Source organism: Ambystoma mexicanum, chromosome 10 (genome assembly GCF_040938575.1).
Source record: "Ambystoma mexicanum isolate Mex_15411 chromosome 10, UKY_AmexF1_1, whole genome shotgun sequence".
Lineage (NCBI taxonomy): Eukaryota > Metazoa > Chordata > Amphibia > Caudata > Ambystomatidae > Ambystoma > Ambystoma mexicanum.
Window position 1 is genome coordinate 252,241,490 of NC_090932.1, and position 24,824 is coordinate 252,266,313.

General features: G+C 45.9%; 1 protein-coding gene across 6 annotated transcripts in view; it reads right to left on the reverse strand.

The window, feature by feature from the left end:
* The window catches only part of LOC138491326 (G-protein coupled receptor 35-like), a 328,878-nt gene that overhangs the window by 66,398 nt on the left and 237,656 nt on the right, over nt 1-24,824 (reverse strand). The window lies entirely within an intron of this gene.

Consider the following 24,824-nt stretch of genomic DNA (forward strand, 5'->3'; position numbering starts at 1 on the left):
GACAGCGTCTCAGAGCAGAATGCCCTAGTCCAGACCTGCCGGGGAAAGTATCCAAGACCCCCTAACTGGACCCCAAAATGCTTACCTTTGTGTCCAAGACCAACAAAGACCAACAGAAGGGTATAGACAGGTCATGGAAGAGTTGCCAGGAGAAAGTTCTTTACCTGGAGGGTCCTCTCGCTAAAATCATGGACTTAGCGGAAAGAGCGAGAGACATGGGGGAGGAAGTAGATCCGGATGCCCTGACAGGTTGGGCGCAAAGACCCATTTGCCTTCTGGGTAACGCGAACTGCGCCATAGCATCAGAGAGAAGGAGAGGTCTTCTGTTAAAGATCGACTCGAAGCTAAGCGATCTGGCATCCTATGAGGCCGGGGAAGCAGCTCAGGGCCTCCTATTCGGAGAAACTTTCGGAAAAGAAATGGGCCGCTTCGTGGGCACTTACACATCACTAGAGAAAGCCCAAGCATCCATTCGGAAGATCTTCCCGCATAGTTTTTGCAGGGACCGGTCGTTACAGGGGTTGAACGACCGGTCGCCAACAAGGAGGGAGAAGACCCCACCCAATCATAGAGCCCAATACTGGGAGAATAGGCAGCAGGATGCTTTCTTCCCAGCCAGAAGTCGCAACACCAGAGGGCGCAGAGGTTTCGGACGAGGACAAGGATTTACGCCAGGTAAGGGCAATTGCCTACCCCCGTGTAGGAGGGAGGACCAGTATGTTCTGGGAAAACTGGCAGGAGGACCAGTATGTTCTGGGAAAACTGGCGCGATCTTTCCAGCGATGCCTGGATTTTGCAAACCGTCAGAGGTCTGCAGATAGAATTTATGCAAACACCAGTACAGATCCATGTTCCCCAGCGCCCGCGCCTAGCAGTAGCAGAGCAGGAATCTCTAAATATCGAGCTAGCATGGCTAGTAAAGAAAAGAGCCATAGAGAGATGCCCAGTAGCCACGAGTTTCATAAGCAACATGTTTCTCGTTCGCAGGAAGGAGAAAGTACGACCAGTAATACATTTGAAAGAGCTGAATGGGTGGATCGTCTACCATCATTTCAAGATGGAGGGGATCCACCAGCTCAGGGATTCACTGAGAGAGGGAGACGGTTAACAAGACTAGACTTAAAGGATGCTTACCTGATGATCCCAGTGCAGAAGCAGTTCAGGAGATTTCTAGCTTTTCACTGGAAGAAGCAGCTCTGGCAATTCAAAGCGATGCCCTTCGGGCTTGCATCAGCTCCTTGGGCCTTCACCAAGTTGATGAAACCAGTAGCTGCAGCAATCTGAGAGAAAGGCATAAGATTAATAATATACCTAGACGATCTCTTGCTTCTAGCGGAGGATCAGGGAGCGCTAGAATATCAGACAAAGTGGGTCCTAGACTTATTGCAGTCACTAGGTTTCCTAGTGAACATAGAAAAATCAGATACCAAGCCAGCGCAGAGATTAGATTTTCTCGGTTTCATGCTAGACACAAGGAAGGCTACGCTAGAACTTCCAGCAAGGAAGATTTGAGATATCAAAAGAGAGATCAGAACGTGCCTGAGGAAGAAATTGATTTCCCTGAGAGTACTCGCGAGGATAGTGGGCCTCCTAGCAGCCTCCATACAAGCCATATTTCTGGGTCCTTACACTATCGAGCCTTACAAAGACTGGAAATAAGGCACCCTCAACAGGGATTGAAATACCATCAATTGATACAGTTGGATCAGGAGGCAGTCACAGAACTGGAATGGTGGTTGCAGAATATGGACGCTTGGAATGGGCGTGCCATTTTCAGAGACTGGCCAGACCTGATCATAGAATCGGACGCCAGCCGTTTAAGCTTGGAGGCTCGGTGCGGAGGGCTGCAAATAGGGGGAAAGTGGAGCGAAGAAGAATTAATTTTACACATCAACTGCCTACAGCTTCTAGCAGGCTCCTTCGCAATAAAGACCTTCACGAGAGACAAAGTGAAGTCATGCGTACTGCTGAAAATGGACAACATCTCGGCAGTACATTATAAACCACTTAGGCGGTACGAGATCCAGGATGCTTGCGGAGCTAGCAAAGGATATCTGCCACTATTGCCTACAGACAGGAACATCAGTGAGAGCGGAGTACTTGCCCGAAGCACTGAATGTAATAGCGGACTGGAATTCCCGATACCTCACAGACTCCAGCGACTGGAGGCTGGATTCCGCAGTATTTCAGATACTGGATCAGAGGTGGGGTCCGATACACACAGATCTTTTTGCGTCTCGCCTCAACGCACAGACAACCAGCTACTTCAGCTGGAGGCTAAACCCAGACGCAAGCGGAACAGACGCATTCCTGTAAGATTGGACAGGCGGACCACATTACGCATTTCCCCCTTTCATGATGCTGAGCAGAGTGCTAGCGAAATGTTGGAGAGAAAGGGGAGCTGGTGATAGTAGCATCATTGTGGAAATCACAAGTGTGGTTCCCAACGTTGATGGAATACTCCATAGACATGCTGAAATCCTCCCCGAAGGAGAGCGACTGATCACTGACCCATCTGGACAGTGTCATCCTCTGAGAGTGAGAGGGACACCCCCTCTCATCGCGTGCAGGATATCAGGAAACGATGGGAACTGCCGGGCATTTCGATGCAAGCTGCAGAGCTCATCGTAGAATCCTGGGCTCCATCGACTGGGAGGAGCTACGACGCGGCTTGGGCCAAGTGCACTAGCTGGTGTAGAAGGAGAGATTTTCATCCCATTTCAGCACCTGTAGTAGCGATACTGAATTTCCTAGCACAGCTGCTGCAAGACGGGAAAGCATTCCGCACCATAGGAGTGTCAGGTCAGCAATCTTAGCGGGGCACCGACCGATTGAAGGAGTGCCAGTGGGAGAACATAAAGCAGTATGCAGACTCATCAGAGGAGTTACGTGACAGTAGTACTGCGGCTATTAGAGAGCTGGCTAGTGAACAGATATCTATCTCTCAAGCAACTTTCAGGCAAATTAGCAATGTTGCTGTGTCTCATATCTTGTAAACGTGTGTTGGATATCAAAGCATTAGAGATCAACAGGAGGTCATTCGGACCAGAAGGAGTGACCTTTGCAGTAATTCAAAGGACTAAGACAGGCACTTCAACAGTGCACTATCCGTATTTCCCAAATAACATCAAATGGTGCGTAGCGAGTTGCATCAAAGAGTATGAAGTTAGAACAGCAGAGAATAGAGCAGCGAGCACTACTCAATTGCTATTAGCGCATAGGAAGCATTTGCACGCTATAAAGACAGCTACCATCGCGAGATGGGTCAGAGAAGTAATGCAGGCAGCAGGGATTGATTTACAGAAGTATGGGGCCCACTCCGTAAGAGGAGCAATGGCGTCTAAAGCATATGTATATACTACAGTGGTACTTTTACAAGACATCATGTCAGCAGCAGACTGGGCGAATGATCGTACCTTCAGAGAATTTTACTTTAAGTCTTCTGACAATGTAGCTGTTACAGTTTTGGGGCAGCTTTAAACAAGCATAATGCTTGCCTCCAGTCTTGTCATAGAATAAAGATTACCCCTGCTAACTGCGCAGGGAGTATTAATTCTATTAAAGACTAGGCGGCGAGCATTAGTTCCCACCCTCTGTTATTTTGTTAATCATATGTCTATATGCATATATGGTGATGATATGATAACAAAGCTGGACACCACCCTGATACTCTATTTTGTATTTTTCCTTAGGGGAAGAGCAGAAGAACAGCTGAGTGAGGTGGCTAGTAAGGAGTAGGAGAGAGAGCAGCCTGTGGATTTGGCAACCGTTTGATGTGGGAAAAAGTCATCGCTCTGTTGGCGGGACGAGATGTTTTAACGGTTAAAGACATTCAGAGCACGTAAAAGAGAGGCGGTGCTAAGGGACAGGAAGTGGTCATAACTGAGCTGGAGAGTAAAGGACTACAGAGTCTGTGGGATTCGTAGTTCAAGAGTGGAAAAGTCACTTGGGACATTTTCAGTGTTGTTGTTTTTGGTAATAGTTTGTTGAAACTGCTGAAGAGTAGTAATAAATGAAGTTGAAGCATAATGCTCGCCTGTTAGTCTTTAATAGAATTAATACTCCCTGTGCAGTTAGCAGGGGTAATCTTTATTGTCATAAATACACACTGCAAAGTAAGGATGCATATGTCTAGACGAAACCTCTGCTTAGGTATAATGCAATCTTTCACTTTCACCCTGCCCTCACCTATTTGACTGCTCACACTCACTCCCTCCTTGCTCATCACATCAATTCAAAACCTTACTTTATGACTGCATAATATTTATTCACAAATAAACACATAACGATGAAGGATAATTACCACCTAGCCTGACCATTACCCTATCTCCTCCACTAGCATATATACTACTTTTTCTCCAACTTCATTTTTAGTTTGGGCTGTTAAAGCCGAAACTATTGTTAATAACAAAAGAGCTTCCAAGATGGGCTTTTCGAAAAGAGATGATATTTGAGAAGGGATACACAGTTGTAATCCCTCCCATTCTTTGCTACTTGCCAATGTAATCCCCATGGCTAATCCCACCCATTCCTGCCCATCTCAGAACTCTTTGATTTTGTGTGAGCTCTTCCATGGAGGCAGCCATCTTGGATGACTGTCTCTAAGGAATTTATTGAAAACAAGCCGGTCATCTTTGAATGGGAAAGATACCATGCATCTTCCAAATAAAATTATACATTTTCAGGGGATTACTCCATTTTTTACATTTATAGTTTCTATTTCCATGTAGAGCGTATTTCAAATATATATAAGATGCGATTTCACAAGACACTAATTAACATAAAACATGCAATAACCTTCTTTTTAACCTATACAAATATCCTGATTCAAAATGGAAGGCAAGCTGTTTCTCTGCCCAAAACGGAACTCTATGAGCTTGCTTTTCTATGGTGCTGAGCGGCTCGACAATGAATGCATCAGTCATAACTTATTGTAATACTTGAGTGTTCCTGGTTCAGCGTTGGTCTGAATTCTGCACGCAGAGGAGGCAGCGGAGTGCAGTTAACAACGCTGACGCGCTCCCGAGTCAGTCTGCCGCTGTATGGGTCACCTCCAGCCTCTCGCTGGAGTCTACCTCCCCCCTTGCACTAGAGACCGGCTGTATGATCAGGACACAATCTTCAATAAGTAAGCACAGTCCTGTAAGTACCGAGTTCAGTTACTGTCGAGGGTCTGGGTAAAACCCTACATAAGCAAGTGTGTGCGTGGCCATGGGGGCTCCAGGCCTTGCTGTCTGCCAACTATAGTTTTGCCTCTCTGTGTCTTGCTACTATGTTGTGAGACTTGTATGCACCCCACTCTCCCAACCCTTGGCTTGGTGGTTTGTGATCTAAGCCCCATCCACCTCCTTCTTCTCAACTCTAATCATGACCCTGTCTATCTGGAGTCGTTCTTCCCCTCGAGTGGTGTCCAGTACTGTAGCGTAACATCCCACTGGAAACCTCTTCTTCCCCCTGCTCTCTGCGAAAAGGCAGATATTTCAGCCAGTGAGTGCTTCTTCAGCCCCGTGTTGCCAGCTCTTGCCCTCTCGCCCATCGGCCCCATCAAGTGGTTGCAACGACAGTACCCACCTTAAGCTGCCGAGCGTAAAGGAGCCGCTGCCATGCCATCACATGTCCCTCACCTGAGCCCCTCGCCAGCCAGGGCGGACCGTGGATTGGACTCTATGCCAAGGTAACTGGGGAGAATAACATGTTGAGGCTTGTCCAGTGTGAATTGCAGATCTGGCCTTCCTGTGCCCATAGGACTCATGCAGTATCCTCTCAAGAGGAGTCCATGTCCGATGCAAAAAGCAAAGCTATAAATACACACAGACCTGATGAAGCCAAGCTCTATTAGTCGTAACGAGGACCTTGTTGCAAAGCTAACCGTACATTTTCTTTTTTCTGATGAGGTAACTTGCTTCACCATTTAGTGCAAAATCTCAAATTCTGCCAAGAACTTTTTCTGTAGTAATGCATGTTGGTCTGTCCTTTTTTGATCTTGCGCAACTACCAAAACTAATTTCGTTGCTTGTAAACCACACGCTATTTAATAAATGTACTCAGATACACTTTCTATGAATACAAAGTACACTTCACCCATGTTTGAGAGATGCCATTTACACCCGCACAACATACTTCAATGGATTAATTCACCCCTGAAACCTTTGCCAATAATTAAAAGTGCATTAGTTCCAATGGAGTCCTTGGGTAGAATGTGTGCAAAATGTGAACTTTATGCTTGCACAACCTATTCTACATCTAGGAAAATATGCTGTGGATCAATGCAGAGTTGCAATGTGTTTCATATAATCGTTAAAGGATCCTTTCATTGGTTAAAAGCTGCTGTAATGTGTTCATCTGCTGACATGCCCATAAGGAAGATAATTATAATTACAACCTTGTATGGAGCCTTCCATCAATGTACATGTGTTTCTGTGAAGTTTGATACATTTGTTATGATTTTAACAACAAATATATTTATCATATGCTATGTTGACCTATACTGTGTCCCGCTACCAGCCAGCGGCAGTCCCCTTGTGCTTTGATGGGACTGTTATGTGTCTGAATAAAGTAAGACGATGATGATTAAAATAAGGATGCTTTGACTTTCGTTCATATTCTCCCTAGGTGTGATGTGTTTAAGCAAAACTGCAGAGCTAGCCAGTATCACCCACCACACCTTCTTCTGAGTTGCTTCGATATTTGCCAAACGAGTGTCATCTCTTAGCCGACTTTGTGGCTATTTGCGATGATTTCAGGAACCCTTTCTTGGATAGTGGTTCACAAGGTGTTTGTAGCAGTAAATGCCACAGATGTTTCTGCAGAAATGGCATCAGCACTTTTGGGAATTCCAACTGAAATGGTCATTAATAAATAGTAAGCCTACGGACGTTACTGCAGTCTTGAAAATAGTACAGCCTGTCAATTACCCACATGCAAATGCTCTCTAAAGGTCTTGCATATGTTGATGCAGATGGCTGAACCAGCATGCCTTTCTTATACACATTCTTTTCCATAAATGAGGATTCCATTATTAGATTTGGTTACTAGGTGGGGTCTCAGTGGCACCTATAAGCCCAAAATTGTTACTGGCGTACGTATCAGAGGGTATGCGGGATATGAGAAGGGACGCACAGCTTCTCTGTGGCTGTGTTTTTACCCACCTACTAACTGCCCATGACCATGCTAATTCCTACGGCCTTCGTGCACTACCTGCCCAATTCCACCACAAAATACTCTGCTCAGATCCTTTTTTAGCTCGTTTTATCAAACAGTAATATCAAACTGCGTGCTTTATAGCTCCTGCTAATGTCCTTTTTAACTTCTGTGAGTTAAGGGGTCAATAACAGCTGCAAATGAACTCCTGCTGTAATAAGATTGCTTAGCAAAGTGTGCTTTTAGCCACTTCATTGATAATTAATATGTGTCCTCGCATCTAAACTTGCGCAAAAGTCCTATTAAAAACAAGCTTTAGCAGAGCCAACACTTTTGACTTGTGAATAGATATGAAATGGGCATTTTCCAGACACTTACATTATATGTCCATGTACTCACACCATGTTCTAACTGTTGTCAGCTTATGGCCAGTTATTATCAATATGGTGCTGTTTGGCAACTTCCTAACACATTCATACACAAAAGCCAACACTGTTGGCTTTGTCAATGTTTGTTTGGTTTATTTCCAGGATTGTCAAATCTGTCTGCATAAGGTATCATGTCAGGAAGGTTTATTAGCTGATTATTAACTAGCCCCCAGAATCCTCAGGACAAACGTTATGAAATGGGTCTTAAAAGGGTCCTTTGGGTATCACCTGCAGGTTTTCCTTTTCAGCAAAAATATGTAAGGTAATTTACATGTCAGATGTAGAGTCTGAGAACATTTACATTGTGCCTTTGCTCCAATGGCTATTTGCCCAAAGGTTCACCACTAGGTCCCTACCCTTCAACCAGATTTGACTTTCTCACTGAAGCATCCTGTCGTCCTCAGATAGCCTTACTTTAATGTATGTACTAATATTTGGTCACTTTATATAGTCTGCATCCTGCAATGCAATGCACCCACCAATCCATTTCTTTGCAATAAGAGAGTAGGATCCACTTTTTGTTATGATTTATGTAGCGCAGGAAGAATCAGACAGAGGCCACTGTGTATTATATAAAGAAATGGTGAGGTATTTAGTGAATGGTCCACCAGACAGGGGCACAGAGTAAGTGGAGGCTCGGGGCCTGGTTCCCCCAGAAAAGGCCATCTACGTGTAAATCCCTATTCCTTTAATGGGACCTTTTTCCCCTGAGAAAACCAAACGTCTACACTGCTGTCCCTGCCAACAAGTGGCAGTCGTTTCCTCTCTGGAGCTTATCCCCCATCACCTGACACATGCAATCTTTCTCCTGCGTACACCAGACCACTTTCCTCCTGCTTGCATCACTTGGCAGCCCGCCTTGCGCCTCCAATGTCACTTCTAGCAGGCGAATAAACCAAAGATCAATGTGTCGCCTGCATTGGTTTCAAAGCCCAGACTATTGCCATTGCCAATGATCGTTTTGTTTGAAATTACGATTACAACAGATGTGTGAAGTTGCAAACAACTCACAAATCCCATTCTCAATGGTTTGCATGTTTAAGTTTGGAATGGGTCTGCCTTTTGTCATTTACAGGGTGAAAACCATAAGTAAGGTGATAACTTATTTGAACCACTAAAAGAGAATTCAGTTCACCTCTACTTTACAAATTCTCTTTAATCTGACTGATCTAAGTACTTGTATGAAGAATTGCACAGAATGTGATAATGAGCAGCCCTCCAACCCTGTCAAACTATGGCTGACTGCGCTCTATTCAAATCACGTGGCATAAACTGGTGAGATTGCTTGGTGGTTACAGATTCCAATCCCAGTAATACAGTTCTGCGCGTTAATGTACCTGCTGCAGAGACCTGAATCAGTGGTGAAATATAACCTTGTGAGGCCGTCATTTGCCTTCTGGAAAAGTTGAGCGGTCACAGCGATCTTTCGATGAAACCACTTCATGATGCTGGAATTCAACTGAATTGCAGAATCGCCCCCACGGATGTGCCGCAACTTTACCATGCGCCTTGAAAAAGACCCAGGAGGGTCAAAATATGTGTTGGCTAAATTTGGTATTAAAACCACCCCATGACCAAACTCTTCCGACTACATTGAGGAATCAATAGAAGTATTAGTTATTTTAAAAACACAATTACTGACGCAGTGGCTAGTGACAAGGGTTCTAACCAGTATCTGTTTAACCCCAATTCGATATGGAAGGGTGCAGTCTCCTTACAACCCACTCACTGGCAGCTGGGTTCAATGCCTAATTCAACTGATCAGCTCAGTGATCTATATATTCTACTGCCCTAGCTTCACTTCTCAGTATGCGTCGTATAGGTTTCAGTGTCAGTAAGATAACTGAGCTGGTTAATGTGTCTGCTGCAGAGATCGGTGTGTGACTGTCAAATCACTGCTTTCAATTCCAGGTAGACAGCTGATAGGGGGCTATTCTGCCAAGTGCAGAAATCTGTACAAGATCTGCTTGCCACTGGTCCGAATCCAAGAAGGGCCAACTAAAAACAGCAATTTTTCTGATTTGATATGAAGTGTTTATTTATATTGCGCCAGTTCCTCCAAGAGGATCATCCAAATCCAGACTTTATCTGCGTACAAATGTTAAATTAAGAGGAGCCATCATATAGAGACTGCAAGATGGATTTAGATAAAAAGGTGGGTTTTGTGTTTCTTTCTAAATACTTAAAATGAATCAGGGTTCTGCAGCTCAAAAGGGAGGGAATCCAGTCCCGAGGACCTAGCACAGAAAAGCGTCTATCACCTCTCTGGATGAATTGAGATATGGGCACTGTCAATAGTCTTAGAGCAGAAGAACAGAGAGAACATCCTGAGTAATAAGGAATCATTTGAGAGGCCAGGTAGGTGGGAGACAGGCTGTGAATGCATTTAAAAACAAATGATACAGAGGATTCTAAAAAGGGTCATCTGATGAACTGGAAGACAATAAAGTGATCTGTGTAAGGGAGACACAGGTATGGTTTTAAATAGGCTAAACGGGAGTCTAACCGCTGCATACTGAGCAACCTGCAGATGATGGATTTGGCATTCATGTATGCAGGTCAGTATAGCATTAGAGTAGTTAGGAATTAACCAATGCTCCAATTACTACTGGTCGGTCTTTCTCAGAGATGAGCGGGAGAATGTTCTAGGAGTTTGATCCGATAATAGATAGATTTAAGCATCTCATTCATCTTAAAATTATAGGTCAGGTTAGATTGCCATATAGAGCTTACATTTTTAACTTTGTGTGAGAAGGCTATACGCATATCAAATAAGGTTGGGCATAGTGGAAAATGCTGTAAGTCTTCCAACAGATGTTTAGGTCCGAGCAAGATAACCTCTGTTTTAGAGGTATTAAGTTGCAGCTTGTAGCCAGCATCCAGCTTTTTATTTCTAGGGTACCGTCACCAATCATCTGATGTGTTATTAATCCTGACATAAATCTGAGTGTTGTCTGGATAAGAGTGTTCACTCAGTTCAAACTTAGAGAGGACACTGAGTAGCGGTCGGATATAGATATTGACTAACAAAGACGAAAGGGAAGAACCCTGAGGGACACCATATGGGACGGTGAGAGAGGTAGAATAACAAGTGCAAATTTTTACTGAGTTAAATGAGATCCATTTTAGCGACTGATCACACATGCACAAGACCTCAGACAGCCTGGATTTGAGGATGTCAAAGTCGACTGTGTCAAAGGCTGGCAATAGGTCAAGCATGACCAGCAGGCTAAGGTCGCCCTTATCTGCGGTTTTCCGAATGTCATCCTACAAACTTCTGCAGTTGGGTCATAGTGGCCTTTTCTAAAACTTTGGCCAGCCATAAAAGGCCTGTAATATGGTGGTAATTCATAGTGTATTATGATCCAGTTTGGGTTTCTTCAATAGTGGGGTCAAGAAGGATTTGTTGAGCTTCTAAGGCCCTATACCTTGTGCAAAGGACAAATTGATAAAACTAGCGATAAAATCTCTGAATTCACGAGCATGGCAATTGGTCAGACAGGCAGGGCTATGATAATAATTATAATTTGATTATTTTAAACTTGCAATTAAAGCACTAATTTCTTCCGCAGTAACTGGAGTAAATTTAAATTTCTCAACTGAGGCTTGTGAGTAATCAGTTTCTTAAAAGGCAGGTTGGGAAGTGGGGTTTTGGGTGTTAATATTTAAAGGGATGGTATTTGCTTTATTCATAAAAACTCTTTAAAATCGTTTGCTAATTTAAACAATGCAACCAGAGACGATGAGATGCAAAAGGGGTTTGAAAGATTTGTTCTAACATCAAAAATGTATTTGAGCTGATTAATTGCTATTTCTATCTGGCTTTGTAAGAAGCAGGATTTAGCAGCAAGAAAAGCTTTTTTATAGGTACTAAGTGCTGAAGCCTGGCGATGATGTGGGTTGTTTTATTGGTGTCAGATTTTTTTCTTGATTGCAGTAGTCCTTTAGGACCCTAAAAGAGGCGGAGTACCATTTATTGGCCTTATTGGTTTTTAGGAACACTGGATTTAATAGAAGCTGAGGTATTGCTAAGTTTCTAAAGCTTGGACATATTGCATAAACAATGTTTATTAATTGCAAATTGATAACCATACAGTATAACAGTAAGTATGCATTTCAATTCTCATGTACAGCGTCAAGTTGTTTTCTCCCTCCCCCCTACCCCACTACTCCTTCCCGAGCCTACCACACACTCTGCCTTCTACAACCCCATCCATGGGCATCTCTCCGTCCTCATCCTCTGAAGGGCTGACTTCCTCTGGACTTGCCCGGTCGTACCGAGACAGTGTAGCTACTATTTGCTTCCAGGCTATCAATGTGTCCGCTTCTCCCTCCCTACCTCTGTTTGCTGCTTCGTTCCACGCCACTGTTTCAGCATCTGCCCATTTCTGGAGATCGTGCCACCAGGCTTCCACTTTCAATCTTCTATTTGCTTTCCAGCTCATTGCTATCCTCCGTTTGGCAAGTATGTATGCCAGATGCCTGAGCTTACTCACGTGTTTGAGTTTACGCAGCCTGGGGAACCCCCCTAACATGCACGCCTATAGGGAGTTTACATCCAAATGCATTTCTTTCTCTGCCATGAGGTGGGCCACCTCCCTCCAGTACCTCCTTATTTCAAGACATGCCCAGAACATATGTACCATTCCTGCGTTCACTTCCCCACGTTTTAAACATGTTTGTGTTCCAGCATTTTTAAACTTGGCTATCTTCTTGGGGGTCATATATGCTCTGTGGGTGACATATAACTGAATCTGTTGCAACCTCACGTTCCTTGAAATGTTCTTGTGGTATCCCTGCAACCTGACCCACAATCCGTCTCCAATTGATTCCCCAGCCTCCTTCTCCCAGTCTCGTCTCGTCTGGCTCACCTCCTTCCCCACCTTAGACATCAATAGTTCATATATTCGGGATACCTCATGGCCTCCCTCTGACACATTACAAAATGTTTCTATGGCAGTGTTGGGCTGTCGGGTCAACACTGTCTCTGACCATGTACCTCTTATCATCTTCACCAGCCTAGCGTACGTGATATATTGTCCTCAAAGTAGCCCTGTGTCTTCTACCAGAGTGTCAAACTCTATCGCCTTCCCTTCCTGCCACACATGCCAGAGAGTCCCTATACCTGTCGATTCCCATTGCCTCCTAACAATCCTCCTCATTTTCCCATCCATCCCATCCAGTGCCACTAGCGGTATCTGTGGGGAGCACAGGAACGGGTTCTCCATTACCTTGCAGGCTCTTCGCCACACCTCCCTCCCCCCCCCCCAGCATCAACAGCCTTGTCCCTTCTTCCCACTGCGATTTTTGGCAGCCACATCCATTCACTCAGAAAGTAAGGAGTGCACTCGGCTCTCACCAGTTTTGACTCTGGGGTAGGATCCTCCGATGACCACCTTGCCACATACTGAAGTTGGCAAGCCAGATAGTAAACTTCAAAATAGGGCAATTTAATGCCCCCTTGTTCATATGGGTTTTGTAGCCTCCACAATTCTATTCTATTCCTGGAGTTGTGCCATATGAACCCCCTACATATACTCTGAACTTTAGCGAAGAATTGTTTGGGTATCATATATGGAATATTCGCAAAATAGTGTAATAGCCTGGGCAGTACCACCATCTTTAACAGTGCCACTCTCCCCATCATGGTCAGAGGTAACTTGGCCCAAAATTGCATGCTATTTTCGATTTTAGACACCGCCTTCTCTGTGTTATGCATGTGTTCAACTTCCACATTGTGGTACACATCTATTCCCAGATATCTGAACGTCTCAGTTTCCCACCTTATCTGTAATACCGGCAGGTTATGTCTTGGTATTCCTACATATCTAGCTCGGGGGAATATGCTGGACTTTTTGGGGTTAATTGTTATGCCAGACAGCATCGCGTATAACCTCCAAAATATACTGTAGGTTTTCCTCAGGGTACTTCAAGTAAACCAGCATATCGTCTGCGTACTTCGATATCAGATGTTACCCTCCCTTCGTGCTGATCTCTACTTCTCCATGTTGCTGCCTCAAGTATATCACTAGGGGTTCACGTGCTAAAATAAAAAGCATCGGGGACCACGGGCATCCCTGTCTGGTACCTCTGCTAAATTGCCACTGTTCTGATATGGTCGCTCCTGCTCTGACTCGAGCCAATGGTTTGCTGTATAGCAATTGGACCCACTTCAAATATGCGGGCCCAATAGCATATTCCTTTAAAACAGCCATTAGCCAGGGCCATTTGACTGAGTCGAAGGCTTTCACTGCATCCAATGAGATTATTGCCACCTCTTGGGAGTCCCCCTCTATCTGCTCTATAACGTGATAGAGCCTACTGAGGTTGTCGGATATATACTCCTGTGCGGGACATGCCCCGTCTGATCAGGATGTATGAGTATATTTATAACTGGTCTCAACCTATTGGCCATCACTGCTATGAGTATCTTACTGTCCTGGTTGAGCATTGATAGTGGTCTGTATGATCCGCAGTCTGTGCTCGGTTTATTGGGCTTAAGGAGCAGAATAATGATCGCTTCCCTAAGGGAATCTGGCAACATAACCCTGTCAAACGCATCGTTTAACATTGCTAACATCGGGGGGGAGCAATTCTGACCTGTATGTTTTGTAAAATTCACTTGGGAGTCCATCCGCCCCTGGGGCTTTATTAGTGGGTAGTAGCTTAATTACTTGTTCTAATTCTTCTAACGTAATTGGAGCCTCCAGGTTCTCTCTTTCCACTGCCTCAAGTTTGGGAAGATTAATCTCTGTCAATACTTCCAGCACATCAATTTCCTCCCCCTCAGTTATGTCTGTGTACAATCTCTGATAGTACTCAAAAAACATCTGTTCACACCTTCTTGGGTATCTCGTGTCTGCCCATCCATCCCCAGCATTGGTCTGATTATTTATCTGGGGGTCTCGCTCTTATATAACCAGGCTAGTAATCGGGCCGGCTTATCTCCCTCTGCATGTTGCCTTTCTACATATTTTTTGTAGTTCAGGTTGCATAGTCTTTCCCAGTGATCCTTGCAATCTTGTTGTTGTTATGCTATGGTCTCAGCCTCCTCTGGGGAACGCCCGCCTTCACGCATTTTGGTCTCCACTTTCCTTTCTGCGTCACGCAGTTTCTGTATTATGCCATTCTGCAATCCTTTTGGTTTTAATATTGCTGCCCCCCTCACCACTAGCTTGAATGCCTCCCACAGTGTACCGGCCAATCCTACACTACCGGTGTTGTGCTCAAAGTACTCTTGTATTTCTTTCAACAGGTCTTCTCTAAACACTGTGGGCCTCATTACGAGTCGGGCGGTCCGGAAATAACAGTGGCGGTAAACCGGCCGCCACGGTTATTTCCGGACTGCCTGATCTCGAGTCCTGCAGGCGGGAGGTTGCATTCTCGCCAGGTCTGACCTGGCAGGTTTAACACCGCCCGCCTGCAGGTGGACGTGGAAACACCGGCACCATCACAAGATGGTGCCGGTGTTTCCACTTCCCCATTCCCATTGAGTCCTATCGGACTTAATGGGAATAGGGATTTACTGAATTCCACCTCCGGAATTCCCGGGACACCAGGGTCGTAATGCCCTGGTAATACCCCCAGTCACGGAGGCGGACTGGTAACAAGAGTCCGGCGGTAACCAAGCCAGAAAAACCCTGTGTCGTAATGAGGCCCTGTGTCTTTTAGTGCTTCTGCCCTGAGTCTCCATGTCGGGATTCTTGCCCTAGGAGGCAAGTATTGCCATGTTACTATCAACGGCACATGGGCTGCAGCTTTGTAGTCTGCTTTCATCATTTCTCCCGTTAGCTCAGATGCAACAAATTTATAATTTAATCGGGTAACAGGTTTTGTCGGGCAGAGAGTATTCTCTATTTTGTGGATGGTGCATTCTCCACTCATCCACTAACCAGAAATCCCTTAATAGGGCCTGCAGGGCCTTTGCTACTGGGGTAGGCTTCTCGACTTTCTCATCTGATCTGTCAAGTTTTTGGTCCACTGCGCAGTTGAATTCCCCCCCACCCATATAACTGTCCCTTCCATATATGGGCTAATCTTGACACATAAGTTCCTAAAGTAACCAGTGGTGTCTTGATTCAGAGCATAAATGTTAATGATCTTCAGTTCTTCATTTTCTACCAACTCTCTTATATACAACATCCTCCCGTCTGTCTCTATGGTGGACTGTAATAGCTTAAATGGGACGTGTGGTGCTATCCATGTCATAACCCCTCTAGCGTACGTTGAGTATGTTGCTCCTATGGCGGTCCCTTTCCATTTCCTCACCACCATCTTTTGCCTATCTTTGGTCAAATGAGTTTCCTGTAACAAGACAATGGGCCTCATTACACGGTAGGCGGTGGGCCATGGCGCTATTAGCGCCATGGCTCATGCCGGTAAAATACCGGCACCGCCTTGGCGGAAAGGGGATTTACCGCCCCATTCCAAATTTGGAGGGGCGGTAAATCCCCTTTCCACCATTGCCCTTCCCCATTCCCATTTCTGCCCCATAGGGCTCTATGGAAATGGGGAAGGCGCTAATTACGGCACCGCAATTTTGCGGTGCCGTAATTAGCTCCGAGGTCCCTTAGCGGGTTGGATTTTAACGCCTGCAAGAAGCAGGCGTTAAATCCTCCAACCCGCAAAGGGACCTCGTAGTACGGCGGTAAGGTTTAACGGTCACCGTTGCCATTAACGGTGACCGTTAACCCTTACCGCCGTCCGTGTAATGAGGCCCAATATCTATTTTCTTTCTCTTCGGGTACATCATGACCTTATTCTGTTTGATATAATGATTTAGCCCTCTCACATTCCAGGTCACTATCTTCATGTCTCCCATCTCATCCGTCCCCTACTCCGCCCATCTCCTCTCCTACACTCCTCTTCTTAGACAGTGGCTTGTGATTGTAGGCTCATCCTCTCTTACCACTCCAAACTGCCCTCCCTCCCCTAAACACCCCAACTCCCCGAACTCCCTCAACTCCCTCTCCACCCTCTTCCCCAATTTTCCCACACTGTTGCCCAGCTCCATCCCTGGATCTCAGGCTACCCCTGCATCTAGTCCCTTTCCCGGTAATACCAATACTCGGAGCTCAGCAGGGGGATACCGTACTACCTGTATCCCTACTAAACTACCTATTGGGGTGATAGTGTGTCTCCTGGTGCCGCTGATCTAAAGCGCCATCTGTTGCTCCTGCATTAAGCTATCAATCTACTGCACTATTTACGCCCACCAGCCTCAGTTTTCGTCACACACTGCCTTATATTCTGGTCCCAAAGTCAATGCCTCTGTAGCGCTCGTTACCATATGTCAACCGCCTGGCTAGCAGTACTGCTCAGGAGCATCATGGATTCCTTTATCCCAGTGTTCATATACTTAATCCCCCATGCAACCTTTCCTAGCAATCACAACCCAATCTGCATTTTACTCTAGTCCCAAATTCCACCTGTATGTAATGTTCATTGCATCATAACATCTACTTATACAACAGTACGGCTAGGGAGCCCCAGATTCACTTATCCATTCTGCTCTCTGTCTGGTCATCCACTCCCGCTGGACAGTACCTTGCATCCAACCATGCTGTCATGTCTTCTCGAGCCTAAAAAAACAGGGCCTTGTTCTTATAAAACACCTTCAGTTTCGCCGGGTACATCAGCATATATTTGTAGCCCGCTTCTCGCAGCTTTCTCTTGATCGACACATAACTTAGTTGCTGCTTCTGTACCAGGAAGTTGTAATCTAGGTATGCGGAGATGGTCGCTGATGCTCTACTCATTTTTCCTTCTTTCTGAACATGCTCCAAGATCTTCTCTCTATCTTTATAGTTCAGTATCTTGGCGATGAACAGCCATGGGGGGGTCCTGGTGGTGGCCTCCTGACCAGTGCCCTGTGCGCTCTCTCCACCGTGAACCCCTGGGTGAGTGCTCCTGCTTTTATCTCTTGTAGTAACATATTCTCAATATAGTTAATCGGGTCCAATCCTTTTTCTCCCTCCGGGAGCCCCACAATGCGTACATTATTTCTGTGCGCACGCCCTTCTGCCTCTTCTGCCCTGCTCTCCAGGTTGCGCACTTGTTGTTGCAGTGTATTAACTTCCATGGCGTTAGCCGGGCAGGTGGCCGTATTAGCCTTTACCTCTTTCCCCGGTCCGCCTGTGCGTTCCGCCAGCGCCCTCACATCTTGCTGCAGCAAATTAACATCCACACTTACAGCGTCTATCTTCGATTCAAGCAAGGTCTTCAGTTTGGCGATAGCGGTGTCAATCTTGCTCTCCCACGGTGCCTTCAATTCCGCAATAGCTTCCAGGATCTGTTGGTCATTCCATGTCGGGGTTACTTGCCCCTGTGTGATTTGTCCTTTAGTTTTAACCACGTCCGGTGTTTGTGGCGATTTAGTAAACTCCTCAATTGTAGGCTGCTTCCCTTTGACTTTGAGCCACTTAGAAGTCATTTTGATTACAGGAGGGGTTCTTCCCACTTGGATGGTGTCGCTATGTGGGACCACACATTCTGGGCTGGCAGGGAATCCAGACGTCTCCGAAGTGCAAGTCCAAAAGTAAAAGTCTTTCCCAGGACAGCTGGTCGTGCAGATGAGCCCATGCTGTGAACACTCTGTAGAGTTCCATAGAGTTCTCCATATAGTTCTTAAATAATTGGCATGCTCACTCCTAATATGGCCGATATTGTCCTCGCCTCTCTGAAACTGCTGTTGTCTGGCCTGCTCCGCCTGAGTTCCAGTCTCACAGCCTGCTTCTCCGTATCAATCCGCTGCCGGAGCCTCTATCATCCCAAAGGGGGGCACACCGCTACAGCTGCCTCGTAGTCTTTGCCACTGCTAATGTACAAACAGCCTGTAGTGCCTATGCTGGGATTCCTTCGGTAGCACCTCCTTCCAAGTATTGCACTGCCCTTCGAGGCCTCCCTGCCTTTGTATCAGTTGATAAGTGCAGTGCCTCCACCTATCTCTTCATGCCTCCGGAGTCTGCTTGGTTTATCACTGTTTTCTATTAGGTACTGGCATGCCCAATCCTCTCTTTGCCTCAACTATGTGTGTGCTTATTCCAGCCTGTTGGATCTGGGGTGTATTTAACTGATTGTTGTGTTCCAGCCCAGATATATTCCTTGCCAGCAGTGCTGCCAGTCTTGAGTCGCTCCTTCACAGACCGCTTCTATTATCTACTGCTACTGTGGAGCAGCCCCTGCTCATGAGTTCCATGCACACCTTGGTGTCCTTTGTCTCAAGCTCACCATTCCATTCTGAAGCATCCTCTTTGTTCTTGCATTACGTCCGGTGTGATTGCCGAAACTAGTACCCTTGTGGATCCAAACCCATACACGTCTGTACGCTTCGCGTTCGTTCTGTGCTGGCCTGGCTTCCAGTTGTAGACTGTCTTGAAAAATGTCATCAGCCCGTGCCCTTTGATTTAGCAGTTATTCTCCTATGTCCACCAAAGAGTGTAAAAGTCCAATAAACACTGCGTGAATACTTTATTCCGTCTGCAGGGGGCTCAGCTCCTAGCCTGCTTCAATTTGCTGGCCTCATTTCTTTTAGCAACGTGTCATCCATATGCATTTATTCACCCGCTATGGCAATACCTTCCACTCACGCACGAACACAGCCTTCTCAGCCTATCTGTGGTTACGTTAATCGCCTCCACTGAGCGTTCTGCGTTCTTGCGGCTGCGATGTCGTTACATTTGTATATCCTGCATTCCACTGCACAGTGTAATTTCGGGGCTTTCTCTTTCGCTGTATAATTATTGTCGGTCCAACTTGTCAGCCCTCTGCGTTAGGCGCTCCAGTGCAGGGCAACCCTTTCATGCCCTGCGGTGTCTCTCCTACACTTCCTGCTCTCGTCACACGGTCCACACTCTCACCTCCCTGGGGGCTCTTGCTCACATCGCCTCTACGCTCGTCGCCAGTCTGCTTTTCTCCCCCATGCAATTGTGCTTTATCCTTCAGCAGGAGTTCAGTCCCCTTTCTCCTGCAACACGGCACCAGCGCTGCTCTTTGTTATTCCTGCCGGCTCATCCGGGGACCCTTTGTTACCATGGGGCCGCCATCTTGTTGTCGCTTCCAGCGAGCTGCTTCGCTTCTTCCTCGGTTTGTATCTTCAAGGCTGCACAGATATTTATTCTGAATGTTCGCACCTTTTGTGCTGTGTTACTACCCATACCTGCATCTCTAGTTGTAGACGTGGGTTGTTCCTGTGGCTGCAGATTATCCAGGATCATCAAGGATCCGCAGGAGCAGCCGGATTCACGTACTATTCCATGGCTCTTAAGCCACGCTCCCTTCACATGCTAAGTTAAAGTTATAGGGAGCCAGAACAGATAGTAGTTTGGAACCTTGGATCTGAGTAAGGTCCAGTAAGATGCTCAATGAGATTCCAGGTCATAAAATATTTTTATAGGGAGCTGCAGAGTCTTTCTGAATTTGAAAAATGTTTGCATGGTGATCAGACCAAGAGATGGGTAGTGTTTCCAGAAGTGCCAGGCCCTGTCCTTTAGTTATTAATACGTCAAGACAGTGACCATAAATATGGGAGCAGGACAAGGTAAGAAGGGAAAGATTGTGTAATAAAAGGATTTCAATGAGTTTTAATATTGTCTGGGTTGTCTGATCAGAGAATAATCAAATTTAAGTATTGTATTGCATCGGTACCCAGAAACAACTCAAACCAGGGCGTTGATAACATAAAACTATGTGAAAAGATCATGAGGGCGAGAGCTGGAGTTTGCAGGTATACATTTGGGATGCCTCATCCATAGGTAGCGATTGGGAATTAGTTAGAATCAAAGAGGAATTGAAAATAATTGCGACTTCACCACCTCTTTGATTTGAAAGTCAAAGGGTAATAAAGAATGAAAAACGGTTACAGAACTGGTAGTAAACCATGTTTCTGTAACAAAAATTAAATCAAGCTTCAAATCTGCCAATGCCATGGCATTTTTAACAGTGGATCTACCATTAATCAAGGCAGCACGTAGAAACCAAACCTGTCACATGACCTTGCTGAAAGGTGGGAAGAAGCACGCAAGATTTATAAATATGATAGCGATTAAGCCTATTAAGATCCTGGAGATTAATAGAGCCATGACCATGTGGTCAAGTTATACAATCAGTCCCTTTCAAATGGTGCTACAGAGCTTATATCCCTAGGTTAAACTGAGCCAAAATAAATGTAACTGATTAACTCTATATCTTACTTAAAAGAGATATGTTTTTCAATTGTTTAACTTGAGAGGCAGACATCTTTGGGTCTGTTGCTTGTTCTTCAAATTAGTAATTGGAATGAAATTGAACAAAATTGATTTAAAGTTTGGACATAGAAATTAAGGAGCCAGAGACTTGCCAGAATAGAAATCAGAAAATCTGATTTAGCCTCCTGTAGCGAGCAGTAATACTATCAATTCCAAGTGGGGGACAAGGGGGAGTGTCTGTAGCGGTGCTTTTTTAACAAAGAAGGGTTTGAAATAGATAACCAGTTACAATGTAATCCAGAGGTGGGGTGCTTTGTGGGAGAGTAGCAGCAGGGGTGTAATGGCTTTGGCAACAGTTGTGAAGTTTTGATACGAAACAGGCTGAAACCTACCCAACTACCACAATCATGCTGACACCCATGCTGACATGCTACGTCTCAGCTTTTGTACATGCTGCAGTCACACCCCCTCCCCTCCTCCTAACCCCCTACACCAAGCTACTCCTGGTTGCTCCAGCTCCAGAATCCAAGCAGGCTTCAAACTGCCCCACTGCTGACACCAGTTTAACAGTTGGGCACAAGTAATATACAATGGTGGAGTTTACATCTCTAGTTAATCAAGAGAGCAGAATCCAGTTTCTTCTATCACCCACTGCGGGGCAGTAGCAACTTGGACTGTTGCTGTCACTGTTAATTCAGGAATGCACAGATTGGCACAGAAAACTGTTTCATGATGCCAAAGTTTGATAGCTCTCAGAACTGCACATTTATTACATCAACATGTTCACACACAAAACGTGGGACTTTCTGCTCTGACTCAAATCCTTACACCCAGCAGTTTGATAATTGAATTTGTGTAACTCACAACACAGGGCTGTGGTATTTATTGAAGCACTCATGTGCAATGTAAGTTTGTGTTTGGTATTTTCAAAATCTTGCCATGTTGGTTGCAGGTTTCTGCAGCACTGATGGAAACCAGACAGTGAATCGTGTCAGGACATTCGGCTGTTGGCATTGGAAGAGGCAGGAGCAATACTACAAAGCTCAGCTTCTGGATAGTTAGTAAAGGGCATTTGTATACTTAAGGCTGGGACTAGTTACGATTGTTTGTAGTGTAGGCTTGAGTAGTATTTAATTGATAACAGGAGCTTGGTAGAGTTAGGGAATTAGGTTAGAATTTTGTAGCGTTAGAGGGCACATGATTTGTGGTTGGAGTGCAGCACACGGAGCGCTTGAAGACTGCCGCTGGGTGGTAGCGTCGTACAATATAATTCAACATTACATAACATAACATAACACCAAATAGGAGAAAATCAAGGCAGTAAGAAACCCACATGCTTTTTGGCAGTCGCCAGTCGGGGCAGAGCACAAAAGAGTGTGGCACATGTGAATGTCGTAGGTGTAGGAGGATGCCAAAGTAGTCTTAGACACAGGGGCATTTTATAGTTTTGTGAGGATGTGTAAGCAGGGTTGGGTACACATGTACTATGTACATGGGGAAGTACTCCAAAACAGTCTTACGTACACAGGAAATGTGAAGGCGTGAGAAAACTCCAGGACAGTCATAGGCACACATGAACTTTATAAGCAGGTTAGCGTGCAAAAGTGGTCTTACACACGCATTGATATAGAAGGTGTGGGAGTACCGAAAGCAGTGTTAGCCACACACATTCATTTTGTAGGTCAGAGAGTGCACGGAAGTGGTTTTTGCCACTGCACATTTTTCAGACGAGGGAATACGTCAAAGCAGTTGTAGGAATATGTGCATTGTGGATGTTTTGTAGGTGAATTATGGAAGTCGGTTTCCTGTTCTCTTTCAATTTTGTGATGTTGCAGCACTTGCTTTTTTCAGTTTTGAATTTTCTATGTGCTTTGTTTTCTGACGATTTTATGTTTTTCCTCCTGTTCTATGTTCAATGTTGACTTTTGTAGGGTGAGTGTTTATATTTCACCACTGCTAATAAGAGCGATTCTTGTTTCTATGAGAGTTCTGTTTTTTTTAGGCGAATTTTGCAAGCAAATTTTCTCTGCTGCTTTGATAAATATTTGCACTAACAATGTGTTCAAAGCTTTTATTTTTTTATATATATGTGCATTCAAGAATTTCATATGTCATATGCAATATGTCTTCTTAAGCTTGCCGTGTTTCTTTTTATCCCAGAATGTTTTTACTTATGCAGAGGAATTGTCTGTGCTACTTTTCATCTTTCATTTCTTGTTCTTTTTTCAGTTTAGAATTTTGTAGATTTATTTCCTGTTTGTTTCTGGTGATAATAGCTGGCAGGTGAGGACAAATTGTGAATGGGACAATACCTTGGCCAGAATTGATTATAGACATGTCTGCAAGGGTACCAGCAACCCGGAGGTGCAAGCTGCGTTCCAGCGAGGCTGAATTGAACTTCGCTGATACCACAGTCAAGCATGCAGACCAAATATTCAACAGCTATCTCCGAAGGCAAGCCCGGTTACGTAAGAAGGCTATCTGGGAGGAGGTGGCCCAGAAGGTCACGGCAGTTGGAACAACACCACGGACTGTCCGAGACTGCCAGAAAAGGTGGGACGCCCTACGTCTGAGGGTGCAAAACCTCCTATCGGCCCAGCACACCCAGTGCATGACCACAGGAGGCGCCACTGCATCCCCCATACACCTGTAGCCATGGGAGGCACCTGCAGTAGAGTACTGCACCTAGAGTCGATTGAGGGTGTTCATGCAGCGGAGGCCGGAGCCGTGACATCGGAGGAGGTTGGTGAGTACCCATAAGCCCAATGTCAAATCATCCCTTCAACCTGGTTGCACACACCCACATAGATCTTGCACCCAAACCTCATTCCAACACCACTCACACAGTGAACATAACACAGGCCCCCAGTAACACCCTCACAAGATGCTCCTGCTGGCACTCAGACATACATCCCCTGACACAGCCTAACTTGTGTTGTCACCGCCGTGCTAGCACAGGCCCAAATTCAGGTCATTTCGCAAGCACCTCCACCACCAGGAAATGACCTGCCGCCCACAGCAATGATACATGTGGCTCACTCATCCCATCCACCACGACCCACGCTGCAAAACCGTCACTGACGGACCACCACCACATCCACACAGGACTCCACAGCATCCTCTGGCAGATGTGGGAACGCATCAACATCTTCATCCCACCAGCCGTCCAACATCCTGGAGGCACCTGCACCCTGGCCACCCACCATCCCGGAGGCACCTGCACCCCTGCCACCCAACATCCTGGAGGCACCTGCACCCCTGCTATCCAACATCCTAGAGGCACCTTCACCCATGCCACCCAACAACCCGGAGGCACCTGCACCCCTGCCACCCACCATCCAGAAGGCACCTGCACCCCTTCCACCCAACATCCCGGAGGCACCTGTACCCCTGCCAACCAACATCCCAGAGGCACCTGCACCATTGCCACAAGGACGTCCACAAGGGGAAGCTGATGAAAACACTGGGGATGAGGCTGGTGCAGAAAGTGTGGAAAAAGAACAGGGCTATGAGGAGGCCATGGTCCCGTTGGCCCAATGAGCCCCAACCCCCACCCTTACGCAGTGTCAGGGACATTGAGGCGCGCCTGTCACGCATGGAGCAGCGGCAGGATTCCCAGACTTCACTTCTCCAACAGCACCTGCATGAGGTATAACTCATGCGGGAGAGTGTGCAGGCCAGCTCGAGGAGGAACGCACATGAACTGGGCAGATGCACAAGTGCCATTGTGCAAATGTCGTGCTGGGTGAGGGAGGCCAACAGTGTGATGTCCTCGATCTCGGAAACAATGTCCATGTTTGTCCAGGCCTTCATGGACCAAAGGCACTTGTCCATACCACCAGCTCCCTCCACCAGTAACACAGCAGGGAGTTCCCTACAGAGCAGCCCAAGGCGTCGCTCAGAGCAGGTGTCCCAGCCAACACAAAGCCGCACCCCGGAACCCAAAAGGGCCAGGAAATAGGTCATGGATAAATGGGTGCCCTGTCTGGGTACTCTGGTAATGTACATAGTCACACAGGACATGATATGCACATAAGACAGTTTGGTAAGGGTGTGTGGAGAGGGATAGTTG